The 16,915-nt window shown below is 34.4% G+C and overlaps 1 protein-coding gene across 1 annotated transcript in view; it reads left to right on the top strand.

Annotated features, from left to right (window-relative positions):
• The window catches only part of LOC107699225 (cell adhesion molecule 2-like), a 267,199-nt gene that overhangs the window by 20,758 nt on the left and 229,526 nt on the right, over nucleotides 1-16,915 (top strand). The window lies entirely within an intron of this gene.

Raw genomic sequence — 16,915 nt, 5'->3', positions numbered from 1 at the left:
ACATCCGCCATTAAAGCAAGTAACAGTGAGTAAAACAATGGTAATGTGTGTGAATAGAGTATTAGCAATGTAAGCGAGATTAGCGGCAACCACGCTGGTGATGCTAATGGGCTATATGCTAATAGCGGTCTCGGGAAATCAAAATAAAACTAGTGATAACAAGGCGCTCTGATTGTTTTTTGTTGTAGAATACGATAGGGGATATATTCACACGTTATAGAAACGAAAATGATGGTGTATAAAATTGATTTTAAGATAAAAAATTTGACGACAAAGAATTAACTTGACGGAGCTCAAACTCAAAACACATGGCAGCAACAAACAGGAAGTGACGTGAACACAAATGTGAATGAACACTGATAAAATTAAGTTGTTTTCTAGCAGGTTAATTTACATACCCACATGCATCCTACACATATGAGATGAATCAGATATATACACAACATAAACATACCATTGCAACTTGCATGTGCACAAAATGATAAAAATGCACAAGTGAACTTTAACTGAGATACATGCTAGTCAGGGGTGCATTTCCTAAAGTCATCAGTAGCCAACTATAGTCACAAGTTTCGTAGTTACCAACATAGTTCAACGAAACGGTGTTTCCCGAAACCATAGTTCAAATGAACATTCGAAATCAGCGTCGCAAACTTACGTGGTTGGAACTAAAGCGCTCGACTTGTAGTTTCTTGTTAGTATATGGGCTTGAATAAAGTATGCCCTTGGGCACAATAAGCAAGCTAACATGCAGTACAATCTATATCTTCCATTCTATCTAAATATAAATGCATTTTAATATATATATATATATATATATATATATATATTTGCACATCCTCAATAAGTGTCGTTTTTGAAGAGTGCACATGTGGATAAATGCCTAAGGGAGTGCCGGAGTAGGCTATGACGTACTGTATGAGGGAACCCGTGATGAATCAAACATCAAATAAAGCAAAATGGCAGGGAACAAAAAATAGTAAATTAGTCATCAGGTGCCATGTTCAATACAGCAGCATCTCAGATATCTCGAATCAGTTAAATAGCAGAAGTTATTACTCCACCACATGCATGTGACGTCATTAACAATGGGTTGAACTAATGTGGTTCAAACGACGGTGTTGCTACCGTGTTTGGGAAACAGTCATATAGCTAGTTTGTTTCCACAACAATGCATCGTACTATGGTGGTTAATCAGCAAGTTACATCGTTGTACAGGAAACACACCCCAGGTCAATTACTTCATTATGCATAAAATTCACTGCCTATTTAGTCACGCTGAAACAATGCTGGGTAGATTACTTACAAATTGTACAGTAATCTGTAACTAATTACAAATTACATGGCAAAAATTGTGGTTAGTAATGTAATGTATCAGATTAGAGTTTAGGTAATGTGTTCTGACTACTTTTAGATTACTTTTACACTACTTTTAGATTACTTTAGATTTAACTTGTTTATCACAGCGATAGATAGATAGATAGATAGATAGATACTGTAGATAGATAGATATTTAACATTTGATACATTTGATATATTTTAATATATTATAATAAGCAATTGAAATAAAACACTAAGAAAATATATCAATATTTGTTCTGCTTGTTATGTAACCTTTAACAGACATCAGAGAGTCAATAAATTATGAATTATATGTAATCACTTAATCAGAAAAGTAACTGTAACTGTTGGATTAGAAGTATTTTAAAATGTAATATAATTTATTTAAACGTACTTATTTTTTGTACTTAACAGTTTACTTACTTGAGAAAGTACTTTAAGTGTAGTAATTTAAGGTATATACATAGGTTTAATGATAGGTTCAGGGTTAGTATCTAGTTTTTAATTATTAATCCAAGTTATTGTAATTATTATAATAAGTTCATAGTATGTACATGCAAAAAACAAACAAAAAAATCTGTAAAATAAAGTGCTACCCACTTAATACCCAGCAATGCACTGAAACTGCATTGTATAATTTGTAGAGATCATATGGAAGCTCAAAAATTGTGAAAACATTTTAATAAGAAATAAAGCCACTCTGCCAGAAATACATCATATTAAATCTGATATGAAAACGTAATATGAAAACAATCCAGTACTCTAATTTGTACGTTCTGTACCTTAGCTTCAGTATGTGAGCACCACAGTTGCATCAGTAACACTGCTGTACTCAAGCAGTCGCACTTTGGGGTTGTTTTGGAGTCTTTCGGCTCTTCTGTTGAATCTAATATTTGGTTGAGAATGAAGCAGAGTCTTCATCTCATCTACTGTCTGACCTTTAACAGAGTCCCTCACCCTCTCTACTCTTAGAAGAATGTCCTCACACTGCCTGCGGATGAGAACCACACAATGAATCTCATTTACTCTGCTACACCGAGCTGCTCCGCTTTTCTTTCTGTGGCCTCGCCATGAGGTAAAGAAATAGCCATCCGAGCTGTTTTTACCCGTCTGACCAGCTATATATCAGCGATTCACTTGTTATTGTGCAGCAAAGCGAAACTAATAATATGAAATAGGCCTGCAACAAACTATTTGATTACTTTTTCCTGTAATGAAGAAATGCAAGGCGATAAGTCTTCATTTTTCACTAATTATAATGCAGATGCTCTTTGTATTAAGCACTGTTGGTTGAATTATGGGGCTTCAGTTAAGCATCATAAATGTAAAACCTAAAAAAAAAAAAAAAAAACTTGCTTTTGGTCAAAATGATTGCCTTCCCTTTCTCTGTTGTACTACATACGATTGACAGGCCTAAGACAAGTACTCTATTTGAAGTTTAACATTTAATCATTCTTTTGCTATTTTGTAAAATTGAAATTGTGGAATTATAATAAAGTAATAGTTAAATGTAAGTTTTGCCTATACCAAAAAAAAAAAAAAAGGCATCTCAGTCATATTAAACAGCACAAGTAGTGTTGAACATGTCCACACGATTGTATTTACTGTACTTAAGTACATATGTTAAAAATTTGTATTTTCATTTTGGGAAAATGTATATGTCAGTACATTATAAACCAATACATTTGACTTTTTACTCCACTATATTTCAGAAAATCATGCCGTTTCTAATTATTTTGAAGTGAAGAAATCAAGACCTGTCCATAAACTAAAAATATATGTATATATAAATACATATAAAATAATTAATACATTAATTCTGAATAGAAATATTTATATAAATACAATTTAATTACAATAAAAATGACAAAAGCACATGATATTAAAACTTCAACTGAAATAAAAACGTAAAACTTCAAAATACGGAATAAGGAATAAGCCTATTTATACTTAAATAATCTAATTTCATCAGTACCTGTACTTTTACTTAATCACAGCATTTGTATTAGATTATCCATCTGTTTTTTCTTCTTATTTTCTAGCTCTGTGGACTCTTCCTTTTTATTTTTATAAAAATGTTTTTACAACTGCAGTAGTATTGTCAATGACAGTTTTTTAACCACACACATCACAAAAACCACACTAATCAGAAACAAAATGTGTTGTTGACTATTTTCCTGTTCAATTTCTGTAGGTTTTACATATTAGCTGTGAAATGTTTTCATTTACTCTGGTTAAGATTTGCATTTGTATGATTAGAGCTTGTGTCTACAGCATGTAATTAGCTACAAAAACAGACTGAGCACACTTATTGCAGCCTAATTATTCAACCACAGAAAAACTCATTTTTTCTTTATTTTTTTCTGTGAATAACATTACAACATTCAGTTTTCAGACAATCAACCTCAGAATGATAGCAAAAAGTGAGTCTGTCACTCACTTAGAGAGCCGTTTCCAATACTTGTAGTGAGAGACTATAAAGAGATAGTATCTATTTCGTCAAAACAGCAATCAAAGGAAAGCTACACGATGAGAGTAATCAAAAGCATGTGGCACCACATCTCAATGTTGCCGGTGAGGCAACATAATGGTGGCAGATGGAGATAACAGCAACTCAAATTGAAAGCGTAATCAAAGATTAAACAGGCAAAGGCGAGAGCTATTTAATAAGTGGGTATTGCTGTGATACAGGCGTTGAGATGCGCAATAATTGATTTCTGTCCCTAATTCATTTGAGGAGACAATTTAATCTAATCAGAGATGGAGGGGGCCTATGGCAGAGTACATCTGCTTGGCAGGCTTCATAGCAGAATAAAACAATGCGAGGGTTATCAGAAATAAAAAAGATTAACGTTGTTTAAAGATGATTTTATGCTCAAATTTCTCTTATTAAACTTTAGTCAGTTACAAGCAAGCCATTTGTACACTGTAAAAAATGGCCGTGAATTTAACGATAAAAGACTGTAAAAATGCTACAGTAAAAACCTGTTAAATGGTTAACGGTAAAGTCCTCTACTATATACGGTGAAAAACTGTATTGGACATTACATGTAATTTTACGGCAGTATACCATTTTTGAAGTGAAAAAGACCGTATAATTTACAGTGAATAACCGTAAATTGACATTCCCAGAATTCCCTGCATTACATTTCAAATTTGATGTTTTTTTTGTTGAAATAACTATGTTTCTTCTTAGTTTTTTCTTATCAGTTTTGTATATTAGGGTTGTATGTTACACCTAATGTTGTTAAATGAATGTTTATTGCATTATTTCAGTTTCATGTGTGTTACCATGATGGTTTTTAGTGTTTGTGAGAATGACACTGTGCACCTTCTATATATGTTATTATTTAAAAGCTGCTTGTGATGGGCTTTGGTTCATCATGTGACTTTCTCATCACCACCTGCATGTGGTGGCTATCAGTGTATTACAAAAGTACAAAACAGATTTCAGCAATAGCATAGAGGGAGGAGTATTCAGAAAACCTGTTTGAGGAAAAAAAAGTGTTTGGCATGGAAATGACATTACTTTTATAAGTATTATCAAGGAAAGAGATGTCAATATCTGCATTAAAATGCCAGAAGTCATTTGACCGGCATACCATACGTCAGTTAAATTCCTTTGCTTCAATCATAAGTGAGACGTTATGCTTGCGAACCCAACTTTCTACAAAGTGAGGGAGAGAAAAGCGCGAACTTGAGTTGATGCATGTTTATGTCCTGATATTGATTTGATCTTTAAAAAGGTTCCCACGGGTGTGCGAGGCGAGGGAATCAAGGCTGAATACAGACAGATTTGTAACTGAAGGGGGTGTGGAGGTTGGCGGGGGAAGCGAGGAGGGATGCTGAAGTTGTGTGTGGGGGGGACGGGATAAAAGCGCATCAACTCCATGACCTCCTAAAGGAGGATCAACGCTTGGAATGAGAACTGCATGCCGATAGCAAGGTGGGTGAAGGCCTGAGCGACTGAGACGGCAAGATTTGTCAAAGACAAAAAAAAATAATAATTACAGCAAAAGCGGATAAGTTGTGCATGGTGTCGTAGGAAGGCTGGTGATGGGGGCAAAAAGTGAAGGGCAAAATAAAGAGATGAAATAGATTTGCAGCAGTGTAGGAATGGCAATACAATGAGACACACATTAATTTGACAGACACCTTGTTGCTTGTTCCTCCATGAACATGCCAAACACTAGCAACAGTGAAACACCAACAACTTATAATCCTTTTCAAACAAATTATAATTACGGGGGCAGATTTTCAATTAATAAAAACTTATATTCATGCAACTCCTTTCACAATACTACACATTGACCTTGAAACATTTTTACCACAGTGCATGATTTGTAAACTAACACATGTTGACATTTGCATAACATAACAAGCTCCAAATCTGTTGCTTTTCTGAGATACTAAACTTGCTCGGTAGCGCACCCGGTACAATGTTACGCTTGTGATACGCAGTGCTCGGGTACAAATCACACAAAAACACATGTAGAGGCATGATTGCTTCAACAATTGCATTTTTATCTCACATTTGCTTTTGTTAATGCTATCGCTTAAGTTTAGGGTAGAATTTAGTTTAGGTGGTACGTGTGTTTTTTAAAAGCGACAGAGCCTTAACCTTTTAGCGCCACTCACTAGACATTTCATTTCTGAACTGCTGCAGTGCATATAACAAACAGCGTAATAAAACATTGCCACATTCATGTTTATCTGTTTCATGGAAGATTTAACATGCTTTTAGCGCAAGTCACTGAAAATATCTGACCACATGCAGCGGAAAAAAAAAAACATATTCAGTGTAATTATGGCAATGCTTACATGACCAATTACAACAGGAAGGTGAATGGAGATGGAAGGTGTGTGAATGGACTGTGGTCGGTCCATACAGTAGGAAAGATGAATATTAGGGCGAGAAGGTGTGAACGAGAAACAACGGTTTGAGGATGACAACCTGTTCCTTCACCAAATGAAAAGTAATTGGTAAGAAGACGCCTGGAGCATTTTCAGTGACAGATGGGCAGATAATCCTAAAAATAGCAGTTTATTTAGAGATGAGCAGATATCAGCCTGCAGTTAGACCATCAATAGCTAAGGCTCTGAGACTGATATAACCAGAAGTTTCTTATGAAGTTTGCTGTCGCCTAAAACTTTATTTTCTCCCACTCATCACCTTAAGTCACATATTTGTTTAATTTGGTCTTTAGTTATCTTTGAGGTATATGTTTATACAAAACTCTGACAGTCCCTGTAACCTAACTGCGTTAACAGTAGGTGTTTAATTATATATTTTATCTGTGATTTAACTCATTATCTGTGGCCTTGATGCAAAGCTTTAGACTCACGTTTGTCTCTTTGTATAATTAATCTGCAGTCAGAATGTACAGTCATTAGTTGAGTACTATTAAAACAGTGTGTATCAACATGGATGTTAAAGTCACCAAGTGAGATGACCTGGGCTGATGATGCATAGGCAAGCGTTAATAGTTCACTGAGTTCAGAGAAAAAGTCGTTTTGCTGTTTGGGTGGTCTATAAATCAAAATAATTGTGAGGGAACGATTTGAGCCAACCTTCAGAACCATGTATTCAAAAGTCTTAGTACAATGAAAATACATCTGAGTGAGTTACGACAGATGACCGAAAGGCCACCCCCTTTACCAGATACATGCGGCTTGGACAAGTACTGATATCCATTCGGTGTAAGCAGATTAAGATGGATGAAATCATCAGGTCTCAGTAAGAAATAACATGTCCAAGTCGGTATATGCAATTATTTCGTTGAGATAGGGGCCCTTGTCCGAGATGGAGCGACAGTTCAGCAGAGCAAAGTGGTTATGCAGTACTCCGGTGAAGTTGACGTTTGGCTCAGACTTTTTTACATAGACAAGCAATCGCGATAGATGACAGTCACTTGGTAGACGTTTTGATTTAACCAAAGCTCTGTTACTAGACCAGATGCTCGGAATAGCAGTAGGTTTTGGCTGCCGAAGGTTAAAAATCCTTCTGACTGAGCGATGTATGTCATTTTACATGATGCTTAGCGATGCTTAGATCATTTTAAGCTGCTAAACTCCGGGAAAGTTTTCAGTCCAATGATCCAGGTAGCGAATGCATTCAAACAGTCCGTCCAAAACAGTGCTAATATAAAGGAAACCAGGCTGATTACATCAGAGATTGCAGAGGGAACAGAGACTCGCATTGCGTTTTAAGTGAATTATTCATTCCAATGTGTTTCGCTTTAAAACACGAGCTCTGTCATTTTCTGTGATTGTCTCTGAAGAGTGCGAGCCCTCACATGTCACGCGCTTGTGTGAAGTACAGACTGAACGGATGACAGCCCTAATATATATATATATATATATATATATATTGCATCATCTGACAGACTTTTGAGAGCTCAAAGGCTTTTGTTAAAACAACAATTGAACTTGCACATGTTTGTATTCCCGCCCACGGACAGTCGGCTCGACAGAGGGCCGGCACCAAAATTAAAAGTGCTTTATCGGTTAAGGTTTTGACAAAAGGGAACACCAGAGATTTTGTCTGTTTTCTTCATTCATATACAATAGCATCTATTTTTTTTACATGTTTCTACTGCATAGACAGACAAAATGCCCATTTACTAAATGCCCATTGCATTCCCAATTTAACTACATGTAATTTTGTAATTACTTCTATTGAACTATGTTTATAATTCATTGAAATATGGTTAAAGTCTACTGCCAAATGTAGCAACAGGCATTTACAACATTATCTCATTACCAATTCATATGTATTTTACGAGGTTGCTAATTCGTATGAATTCATACGACCTTACTCATACGATTTTGTACGATTTGTCTAGACCCAGTGATGGGTATAGGGGTGGGGTTAGGGGTAGGCCATTCATAAGAATTCATACGAATTGAGAAACTCGTAAAATAAGTATGATTTAGCAAAAGTCGTAAAAATTAATACGAGTGAGGTCGTACAAATTTGTACGAATAGTCATAAGATCGGGTTGGCATTTATGGTAAACAAAAATATACTTTGATATGTTTTCTGTTTAAACTTGTATGGAAGTTATTTAAATATGTTTTATAAATATTATAATGTAGTACAATGTGTATATGTAACAATGTAGTACATGTTAAACATTTTAACTTCAAAAGTAATATAAAACAGTTCAAATTATAATCAAGGACTTTACATGAGCTGTAGTATGTTAATCAACACATGCAAATAAGTGTATGATACAACAATTTTTTACATCAATATTAATTATGTTACTATTTACCAATTGCATGTTCCACAGAGGTTTCATCTTGGTCTTAAAGGCATTGTTCTAGAATGTTTCTCTTCACACTGCAGGCAAGCAAATTATTAACCTCTTAAATATAATGATTTCTGCTCAAAAGGAGGGTTAGATGAACTTAAAAATCTCTAAAAGTTAGTAGAACATATGATTAAAACTAATCAGCCCCTGATTAAAACTAATATGCCATACTGACCCATCAAGTCTCTGTGAGAAATCTGCAAATTTCCACCTCGCTACAAACTGTGTGGGAGTTTTATTAGACAGAATATGTTTCGACTCATTTCTATGTATCAGTAAACATGACGTTTAAGGATACAAGCACACACACACACACGCACACAAGACACATTTCAGCGGAGTATGTGGAAACTCTGCCAACTCTGAGATAAACTGAAAGGAAATATGGTCATGACAGAACAGCCACTAGCAGAGAGCAGCAGTTCAGCTGTCGCACATAATTATTGTGACTCCGCATTAAATGCTTGTCTGTGCATGTGTGAGGGTTGGAGTGAGTGAGCGAGTGTAGAAACCAACGGTTTAGCCGCTCTCGGCTGTCAGGTCTCTGGTCCTCTTGCTGTAACCTTTCCTGTGCTTGTTGAATGTGATATTCAGGGCTGAGATGCGGCACAGTAATGTCAGATAATGGTACAAGCACTCTGTGCACCTGCTGGCTAATGACTCTCCATCTATGTGCTAGCCAACATTCCAATGATTACAGATTTAATCTCAGGCAGTCACTGTGTATGTATTCAGCCATGGAGTCTTTCCGCTAAATTACCTGAACTATCTCAACCGCTGGTTCTCCTAGATAATGATGAGGTGTTTTTCTCACTGCCCGTCTCTAGTGTCGCTAATTTATATCAACCTATTTTCGCCTCAGAGTTAACACAAAAAGTAATCACGGCTTTATTTCTCATAATATGACTTGATATATACATATCATGTTATATAATACAACATTCATCAGACTTTATGAGGTCCTGCAATTGTGACTTTATTTCTATATTTAGAATTTCACAGTATAACTCTATTTTTAATATTTTATGCTTAACTTACCATTATTTAACTTTTTATGATAATGCAGATTATGTCCAGTTGTGTTTTTACTAGGGATGGCAAAGTTAACACATTAATAGCATGTAACTACACATTTATACACATTTAATTACACTAATTTGATGAGTAATTAATTCATTCGTTTCGTTCAAATGGCTGATTCATTCAGGACTGTAAATGGCTCTGTTTATGAATGGGCTACTGAATCACTGGTTTACAAGATTCATTCAAAATGCGGATTCATTCAGAAATGAAACACCTATGTGCTGAGATTCACAACAGTTAGGTAATATTTTCATTAGCAAATTTGAGCAAAAACAGGCAATATTGTGTTAAAAATATAATACAATGTTAATTTCTTAGTGAAATGTTGTGTAATATCACATTTGTGCTTGTGCTATTCGAGACAAAAACAGCACTCATTGCTCATGTGATATTGCTTAACTATATCATATGATTATAAATATGAGACAGAATCTCATACGGGCCATTTTTGCACCAATATCTTACATTTTAATGCTGTTTAACTGCATTCTATAAGCCACATTGCCCTGCATCACAACTATGGGTAAGACTTTATTGTAAGGTGTCCTTGCTACATGCTCTTACTATTATCATAACAATGAATTATGCATAATTACATGCAAGTAACCATAAACCAAACCCTAATACATTAAGTACATTACAATTAATTAATTATACTCATTACTTAAATGTATAATTACACTGTAACAAGGACACCTTTAAATAAAGTGTAACCCAACTATGTTTCACGATCATTTTTTCTCATGATATTGTCTATTTATCTATTATTTATTTTATTTATGTGTTTTTTTTTTATGATTCATTATTATTACTTCCTAAAGTTCCGTTAAATGGAGCCGAATGAGATGCAATGCTGGTCAAAACTTTCCACGATACAACTATACAACAATCACAGACAATATTGAGACGCAACAGTGTAATGAATTGTGGCATATGCTTTGTGGTGTGCATTGTAGCGATGTGTAGTTTGCGATACCCAGCCTTATTTTGTTAAGTATATTTATTTAAGAAAACTTGCAGCGCAAGTCTCTAATACGTCCCTAACGGAGCAGCCTTTTATCAGTGAATGGAGAAAGACAGTACTTTAATTTACATAAACATTCATTTATTTATAAATCAAACTCAGGCGGGACGCTTAACAAAAGTCATTTGCATTCTTTGTATGGTCAAATTTAATTACCATTGAAGCTCAACAACTGAAATATCACCCATGAGTGAATTCATAGAAATGTTAATGCAGAGGACTGTATCTTTGCATATGTAAGATCACATCCATAAAGTGTGGGGAAAGTTGTTTCACTTTTGAGTTATTGCAAATTTGCATTCCCTTTGTCTTTTAATAAAGTTTGAGAAATACAGAATCATTAAACTTTTCCAATGTTTCAGAAATATAATTTATTGTAATAGTATTTTTAAAAAAATATTGGTTTTAAATGTGTGTAATTTAGATTAGAATTTGTTTATTTGTATATGTTTATAATACATAGATTATTTATAATCATTTATAATATGTATATTAAGTTATTAATTAAAAAATAATAATGTATGAGTACTTAAATACTTAAAAGTAATCCTGCAAATTAAGCTAATAAGCATAATCTAAGAAACTATATATATTTATACCTTCAAATACCAAAATATATTATGAAATATATATTTTGGGTAAATGCAAACAAATATATTAAATGCAGAAATGTATTTTGTAAAATATATTTAGGCATGTTCAAATACATTTAGGTTGAAAAAAAAAAAAAAAAGTTAAATACTTGAATTAATTGAGCTCCTATTTTTTTTTACTAAATATAGAGCTGCCCAGCTTTCACACAGATGTTCTGCGTACATGCGCTCCAGTTGTGTCAGTGTGTTTTATGTAATGGTGGCTGGTTTTAGCCCTGAAAACAGTGAGCAATGAAAATACATTCTTGACCTTAATTAAGAATATGTGGAGTGACTTGTCTATAGTGAGAATGAGCTGAAACCATGGAAACGGAAGAAGAGCAGGGCTCTGAGGACGGAAAAGTCTAGAACATTATAGCCGCTCAATATCGCATATGACACGTCCATTAGCGGTACGGTCAGAGTTCACCACTGGAATGAAGGGGAGCTGAACCAAATACAACGCCGTCTTTGTCTGGCCGTCTTGACGGGGATGGACAGTATTTGGTAATTAGTATCTATCTCAGGAGAAAGGATTGTCTGGGCGCCTGTGAGAAAGTCGGGTTGAACGCGGGAAGGCGAGGGAGAGGAAATTAAAATCTCAGGGCTGGATTGCCACGGACTTTTTCTGTGTCGCTTCCGCCAAATTTCTGTGGAGGCATTGGTTTAAAGGCTTAGGATTCCACCTTTCACTGGAACAGTTCAGGGAAGTGTCAACAAAGACACACACAACACACACATGCCGAGGGAAAGAAAAGAGAAAAGGGATGAAAATATTTTAGAGACAAAAAATATCAAGCAGAACTCAACATTTTCTGCCTGAATTCACATTTCCCTGTCCTCCCTAGACCTTGAGAGTTTACCCAAAAATAAAAATTCTGTCACCATTTACTCACTCACATGTCATTCCAAACCCAAATGGCTTTCTTTCTTATGTTGTACACAAAATAAGAAAATAAGAACATTTCAACTGTATTGGTCAACTGGATCAGCAGCTGCTGATGGTTAATGTCCCGTTTTACGTTTTTTCTCTGTGTTTAACTTAGAAATAAGTCACATATGAAATACTGCAATCCTATACAATTTTGTGTAAATTAATGAAGCTTTAAAAGCCACAGGCTCATTGGAACAACATGCCTTTGCTGATGTTTCTGCAAAATTATATTGTGTTGCTTCTTGTACATTTCACAACACTTTCAATATGCGAGTGCTCAGTTTCATCAAAACAGATGAAAATGAATCTGTCAGTGTTTTATTACACTGGTTGTTGTACATAACGCTGCAATACAGAAATGAAATATCTGATGAGTGGTGCTAAAAGGTCAATGCTCTGTCACATTTAAGAATAACATACCAGCTACACTAAACCATACAGTAAACCTAACATATGCTAAATACACATTTGCACAAAAAGCAATGGAATTTTCACTTCTTTAAAGCCTTTGAGCTGTGTTGTGGCTTGTGTTTCATGGGACTCATAGCCAAACGTTCTATACTGCAACTGCAGTGCTGTACCGGGTGAGCTAACAAGCAAGTTTACTATGTCAGAAAAGCCATACGTATGGAGCTACTTATGTGAATGATAAAATGTATTGTGAAAGGAACCACAAAGTCTCTTAACCAATAACCTGTCCCTGTAATCATAATTTGTGTAAAAATTAACATTTGTTGTTGATTTAGTGTCAATGGTGTTCATTTCAACTGGGAAAGTGTATTGTTTGTATAGGTACGTTTTTGGAGTTTTGCACAAATGTAGGTAGAGGCCCGTTTTTCCAATGAGCCTATATAGCTTAAATCAGTTGTTATAAATGCTACAAGTTAATTAAGTATCACAAAATTGCAATGTACAGTATGAAAAATAGATATTCATTTTGAGATTTGACAAAAAATAAATTTAACAATGTTATTAAATATGCAGTGTTTTTCAATAACTTTAATTGAGTGTTAAATGATGGCAAATATAACTTAAAAATGGAAAAAAAAAATTAACTGCACTCTATGCTCCCAAAAAAACATGTTTATAGCTTACAAGTTACATATAGTGATTGTAAATGTGTTTCTTGTTCATATATACACACTGGTAAATTAATAGATATTCTTGACTGTAGTAATCGTGCCTTAGATGCTATCTGTAGACATGAGGTTGAAAATAACCCTGAAAAAGTTAGACTTGCAAGCAGTATATCATTACCCAGCATGCTTTTACACCTTCTGTCAGAGCTCTAATAATTACACCCAGTTTACCATATCCATATTTCTGCTTCTCAATGTCAAACTATAGCACTCAAACAATCCTTAAGTTCAATCGAATCTTACAAGTAATAACATGTGTGTGCACTTCCACTGATAAATTCTTAAAGTATAAAGGTCTCTCCATACATAACTGTCATGGTACATTAGTTTAAAAAGATTTAGAAGAATCTGTAATTGTTACGATTGGATTTTTAAGTAACATCTCTCTTCCTCAAACATGTGCACTCACTTATTTCTGGCTTTGTAATAATATAACAAAAAGTAGCTTGTAAATTATACTGGCACATATGTTGCCAAAGCAGACTCTGAAAAATTGCATTCACAGCAGCTAGCTAACGTTATTCTGACAGATTACTGCATAAACCTCTTACACATTACAGGTCCGTGTGTATGTTTATATTAACAAATGAGGTAAATTGTTAAGTCTTCAGACAGACAGCATATGTATAGAATAAACTGTCGTTTTTTTTTTCAAAACATCCAAAATAATTTACATTTACATTTAGTCATTTAGCAGATGCTTTTATTCAAAATTTTTTTCTATATTTTTGAAAATAATACATTTTGAAATATATTCTGTTATAATTTTAGCAAATATATTCTATAAGCATCATTAAATCATTACAAATCTTAGTCTAAATATATAGTAAGTTTTAATCTCAAGCATAAATGTAGGCTAGGAGAGATTGAAAATGTATGTTCTTGCCCCTGAAATAAATTTTTAAATATATTTTGGTATATATTTACATTTACATTTAGTCATTAAGCAGGTGCTTTTATCCAAAGCGGCTTACAAATGAGGACAATAGAAGCAGTCAAAACTAACAAATGAGCAACAATATGTAAGTGCAAATGACAAGTCTCGGTTAGCCTAACGCAGTACACGTAGCAAGGTTTTTTATATATATATATATATATATATATATACATATACACACACGGTCATTCCACCAGGAGGGAACATTTAATTTAAAAGTCCGTAAAACTGATTTTGTGCTTCTTTGGGATGGCACAATAAAGTGACGATCACTTGCAGAAAGCAAGCTTCTAGAGGACACATAACTCTGAAGTAATGAATTTAGTAAAAGGGGTGCAGAGCCAGTGGTGGTTTTGTATGCAAACATTAATGCTAATATAAATACAATGTAAGACAACAATATAAAACAAATCAATAGCCTAATCAGCAGCTGACACTTAATCATGAGAGTTAGGCGAATTGTTAATTTTGTTGTAATAGTATGTCCTTTTAGCAGTGGAGACATTAGCAGAGAATGAAGTTAATTATTAGTTAATTATTACAGTTATGTTAATTATTATAAGTTATTGAAAATAATGCTTAAGCTAGTACAACAGAATGAGTACAGGGACCGTTTTTCTTTTTTCTTTTTTTCATAATTGTAAATGTAAGTCCAAAACACTCTGCTTTTGAATCAGGACCACTTTCTATAGAGTTATTGATTCTGCACACTCAATCCAACTCCAGTCACAAGGTGGAATAAGCTGGGATAAGCGTTGTCTTCTTTTATTTTTATATTTAATAAAACTGTTTTTTCCAACTTTGGTTGTGTCCTCTAAACCAGAGGTGCCCAAAATATTTAATATAATTTTTTAATATATAAACTAATTAGATTGATGTCTGTGGGCCAAAAGTAAATGTTGCATTATATCTAAATATTTTATATTAAAAATGTAATAAATGTGTAACATTTTCGTGATATGGCATGGTGGGCCATATTAAAGCTCATCACAGGCCAGCTGTGGTCCATGGGCTCTGGTTTGGGCATCTCTGCCCTAAACCTTTTCTTTTTTAATTGTAATTTTCAAATACATTAGTCATTTGGAATAGAAGTATCTACCAATACATGCACATCTCGTGTACAGTGTGCAAAACAATATTATTCATATATGACAATTATAATATAGTACGAAATATAATTTGTAGCCAGACTTTTGATAATCAGCTTAAATAAAAGCATTGTCCAATCTGAAGCTTAATTTAACTAAAAACTGACTGAAATATGACTAAAATGTAAAGCTACCAAGCACAGCTCGTTTTGTTTGTATGTGATATTTAGGGATGAGGTTATCTGAAATAGAACATACCATGATAATAGACTGTGTATTGTCTTAACTGTCTTAATAAATGAAAACATGTTACTGAATTTCATTTTAATTACATATCACATTATATTACTGAAGCTAAAATTGTTCTATTAAAAAGAGTTTTCAGTTAGCCATCGGTTAGCAATCTAGCAGCTCAAAGTATAGTTACTTAATTTTTGTCGCGACCACTTAAGATATGCTTTGCGTGCTCCAATTGATTGTGTGCATAAACACAAATGCTCGACGCATGAACTCTCGAATGTTTACGCGTCTGCGCTATTTCTCTTCAGAAGTTATGGCGATAAAGTTTCTCTGTATTCTTTCAAACATGACTGTCTATTGTTGTTATTTTGTTTTCAGTGGTTTGTTGGTCAATTGTGGAACAACAAAACCGAGGCAGTGTCGCCACCTTGTGGATCAACGAATTAGGTCAAATATCTTCCAGGCACATATGCAAGCGGAGTGTAAAAAGTCTGCGTGGTTAACACTGAGCTTTAGCCTACTAGCTTAGCATAGTGTTAACTGATTAACATAAGCTCTTTTAATTAGCAAGAAAAGAATAGGAGTTTGTGACCAAGCATTGATGAAGAGGAATAGGATCCTGTAGAGGGTTAGAATCTATCACAACAGCACAAAAAAACAAATGTGTTCCAAAAGTAGCGAGAAATGCATGCAAACTTATTTTTGCAGACAGAAAACAAAGCAGAGTTTCTAGTCACTAAGTGCCTCAAAGAAAACCCTGAATATGTTGTAATGTTTTGAAGCTACAGACCTGGCAAATCCAGTGATTATTTCATCCTCAAAAGCACTCACAATATAATCCTGATACCTTATAAACACAATTTTGTTTCCCATCGGACTGATAAAACCCTGAGCAACCTGACTCCTGCAAGCTGCAGTCTGATTTTATAAAACTTTAATGGGTTTCCAACATATCCTCCTGACTACCAGGAAAAAACAGTTTTGTGAATTTAGTATTTTGTCATGTCATTACATTGTTTAGAGCTGTGCTTCCCAATCCTGGTCCTGGAGAACCCCCAACACTGCACGTTTTTGGTGTCTCTCTTATCTGACACTCACATTTGAGGTCTTGGAGTCTTCACTAATGAGCTGATGAGTTGAATCAGGTGTGTTTAAATAGGGAGACATCTAAAATGTGCAGT

This window comes from Sinocyclocheilus anshuiensis, unplaced genomic scaffold, assembly GCF_001515605.1.
Source record: "Sinocyclocheilus anshuiensis isolate Anshui unplaced genomic scaffold, SAMN03320099.WGS_v1.1 scaffold242, whole genome shotgun sequence".
Classification (NCBI taxonomy): Eukaryota; Metazoa; Chordata; class Actinopteri; order Cypriniformes; family Cyprinidae; genus Sinocyclocheilus; species Sinocyclocheilus anshuiensis.
The sequence above is the reverse complement of the archived record's forward strand: the minus strand, read 5'-3'. Positions and strand labels throughout refer to the sequence as shown.